Raw genomic sequence first — 3,903 nt, forward strand, 5'->3', positions numbered from 1 at the left:
CTGCGGCGGCTGCGGGGCTACGGAGGCGGCGGCGGCGGCGGCGGCCCGGGAGCCGTCAATCACCCGAGGGCGGGCCCGGAACGCCACCAATCGGCGCACGGCGTGGCCCTGCCGCCCCAGAGACCTGCGCGCGGGCGGGGCTGTGCGGGGGCGGGGCGACGGCGCGCAAGCGCACTGGGTCCAGCTTCCGCCGCCAGAGGGAGCTGGTAACCCGCCCGGCTTGCTGATGTGAGGCTGACGGCGCCATGTTCTCCGCGCACGCCTGGCCTGGGGTCCTCCAGTTTTCTCTGGGCATAGGCGTTGGATTCCGAGAAGGCCCTTTCCAGAGAAACAAGTCTGCTCTCAAGGGCAGGTTCCGTCCCGCCATCCCTGGTCAATTTGAGGTTGAGAAGCAGAATCTTGTTGGAGCGAACCCTTGAGATGCAAGGTGGAGAGGAGGCATCTCTGGACTTGACCGCTCCCATGCGGACACGTGGGGAAGAGGGGAAACGAGCGACCATGGCGGTGACGTCGGGGAGCTGGCCCGGCACACAGAGCTGGCCTCTGTGTTCTACTGAATATGCAGAGTTCCGTGAAACGTAGACATCAAGCTCTGATGTTAGATCCACGGCCAAAACGAGGCCCCTCCATACTTGTCTGAACACAGACAGGAGAAGAACATTGCCCAAGCCACGAAAATGACCAAACCTCCTACTGTCTCAGCCAGTCAGAGTGACTGCTCATTCTTTACCAGGTACAGGTTTAACTTTTCTCTAGTCTTCTTGTCTTTGTGATGCAATCTATGAAGACATCTGCTCAAGGAATTGCTTCCTTTTCCTGACATCCAATCCGGAGTGGACTGGCTTCCTTAAACGTTTTCCCCACATCAACTAACACAACTGAAATGTAAATATCAGTAGTTGCTGTGCAGTCGCCCAGTTGTGTCCGACTGTGACCCCACGGGCTGCAGCACACCAGGCCTCCCTGTCCCTCACCATATCCTGGAGTTTGCCCAAGGTCACGGTCCTTGGATTGGTGATGCCCTCCAGCCATCTCATCCTGTGACTCCCTCTTCTCCTCCTGCCCTCAATCTTTGCCAGCATCAGGGTCTTTTCCAATGAGTTGGCTTTTCACACCAGATGACCAAAATACTAGAGCTTCAGCATCAGTCCTTCCAGTGAATATTCAGGGTTGACCTCCCTTAAGATCGACTGTTTAGATCTTGCTGTCCAGGGGTTTTTCAGGAGTCTTCTCCAGCACCACAGTTCAAAGGCATCAATTCTTCGGCATTTTGCCTTTACGGTCCAAGGGTATACCTACACATCCCTTTACTGCGGTTTCCCACGGTGATGGTCTCCCTCGCTGGGATGAAGCACAAGCTCAGCTCCGTGGACTACAGATTACTGATTTCTGGTGATCCCTGGCTAAGGACATTGTTGGCCCAGCAAGCCTTCATGCTGCACATCTGCGCTGCTGTTTGAAACCCTCGGGCCCTTTCCTCTCCCTTTAGCAGATGAACTGCCTCCTCCCTGCAGGTGTGCTCTAAAGGAGTAACAAAGCCCCATCTCCTCACCTCTCTTCCACTTTCCACCCACCCCAACCTTGCTTCGCTTCATCACTTCTCCAAACACCTCCTGCTCAGCTCATCAGTGAATTCCCACTGTGATGCTAAAGGGAACTGAGTTTTTTAGTCCTCAATCGCCGTTAGCCTCTCTTTCCGTTTCGTTTGTGGGACATGTCACTCTCTTTTGTTTGAAAGTGTTCCCTGTCTGCTTTGCAGACCCACTTCTGCCTGGTTATTCGTTGAGGGAACTCTTTCATACTTGATCCTGGGTCCTCCTCACCCCACACTCCCTCCTTGAGCAGGTCTCATCCACACATGGCTTGAGTTTCCAGTTACCTAAACGTGGTTTGTTCATTTGTGTTTCCCACCAGCTCCAGATCCACGTGTTCATCCATCCTTCATGTGATATCTCAGGGATGTCTCAAAAGTTGCTCAGACTCAATATGTGCTAGCTGAAATTGTGAGCTGCAGGATGAAGAGGGCCACAGCAAGGAATGGAGGGCGGCTTCCAGTTGGCAGAAAAGGAGGCCTTCAAGAGCACGTGAAGAAATGAGTGCTGCAAACGGCTACATGAGCATGGAAGTGGGTCCTTCCTAGTCAAGCCTCAGATGAAACTCCAGTCCAGGCCAACACCTCAATTGCAGCCTTGCAGAGGACTCCTGACCCATGAAAACTGCAATAACAAGTGGATGTGGTTTTAAGCTACTAAATCTGTGGTAATTTGTTACACAGCAGTGGATAACAAATACATCCTCCATCACCAAGTCCTACCAGTTTTATCCCCTGACCCCCATGCCCACCAAGCCTGTGTCACCAAATCACAGCCTCCTTTCTGGCTTCCGCTTCAGGCCTTTCCTCAGCTCATCTTTCTCTGTCTTGTCCCAGCACATTTTCTCATGTGGGTCCTTTGGCTTGGAATCTTCTTCTGTCCCCTCTGCTTCTGGGAAATCTGATTTATTCCTCAAACTTTGGTCATCAGTTACTCAGTACAACCCCCACTTGGCACCTCTCCTCAGTGGGTTTTGTCCTGGTTGCCGTTTTGCAGTTATTTCTGTCATTTTGTCCTTAGTGACTGCATCTTCTATCAGAATGTAAGCTGTAGGGGCCAGGAACTATGCTTAGTTTTGCACATTACTGTACCCGCAGCACCTGGCAAACAGTAGATACACTGGCTCGATGAAGGAATGATCACATGGACAAATGAATGGATGGATTAAGGTGTCTGTTTTTTTAAAGGAGTGTAATTTATTTATTTTATTTTTAAGAAGCATTTTGTTTATTTGGCTGCCCCGGGTCTTAGCTGTGGCACCTGGGATCGTCGATCTTCCTTCGCAGCATGCAGTGGCTTTAGTTGCAGCTCGTGGAATCTAGTTCCCTGACCAGGGATGAAAACCAGGTCCCCTGCAATGGGATCACAGAGTCTTAGCCAATGGCCAGCTAGGGAAGTCCAATATGTCCGTTTTTGATGCTCAGGGTTTCTGATACAAGCCTTCCTACCTCCAGAGTGGTGGGAATGTTGGAGCCAAAAGTGCGACCTCCTGTGCACTCACTCAGGACGACGCAAATGAAGTTCAGTTTTGCTCTTAGGAAAAGATGGTTAATTTCTGATTTTGAGACCTTAAACTGCCTAGCAATAAGAAAGGTGCCTGATGTCCTGGACATGTTCAGCTGCCTAAGCAGCAGATGCTATTTTCCAGAGTTTGTTGCAGCTTTTCCCGTTCCCTCAGTTCAGTTCAGTTCAGTCGCTAGGTCGTGTCTGACTCTTTGCGACCCCATGAATCGCAGCACGCCAGGCCTCCCTGTCCATCCCCATCTCCCGGAGTTCACTCAGACTCACACCCATCGAGTCCGTGATGCCATCCAGCCATCTCATCCTCTGTCATCCCCTTCTCCTCCTGCCCCCAATCCCTCCCAGCATCAGAGTCTTTTCCAGTGAGTCAACTCTTCACATGAGGTGGCCAAAATACTGGAGCTTCAGCTTTAGCATCATTCCTTCCAAAGAAATCCCAGGGTTGATCTCCTTCAGAATGGACTGGCTGGATCTCCTTGCAGTCCAAGGGACTCTCAAGAGTCTTCTCCAACACCACAGTTCAAATGCATCAATTCTTCGGTGCTCAGCTTTCTTCACAGTCCAACTCTCACATCCATACATGACCACAGGAAAAACCATAGCCTTGACTAGACAGACCTTAGTCGGCAAAGTAATGTCTCTGCTTTTGAATATACTGTGTAGGTTGGTCATAACTTTTCTTCCAAGGAGTAAGTGTCTTTTAATTTCACGGCTGCAGTCACCACCTGCAGTAATTTTGGAGCCCCAAAAAATAAAGTCTGACACTGTTTCCACTGTTTCCCCATCTATT

This window comes from Capricornis sumatraensis, chromosome 2 (genome assembly GCF_032405125.1).
Source record: "Capricornis sumatraensis isolate serow.1 chromosome 2, serow.2, whole genome shotgun sequence".
NCBI classification, from domain to species: domain Eukaryota; kingdom Metazoa; phylum Chordata; class Mammalia; order Artiodactyla; family Bovidae; genus Capricornis; species Capricornis sumatraensis.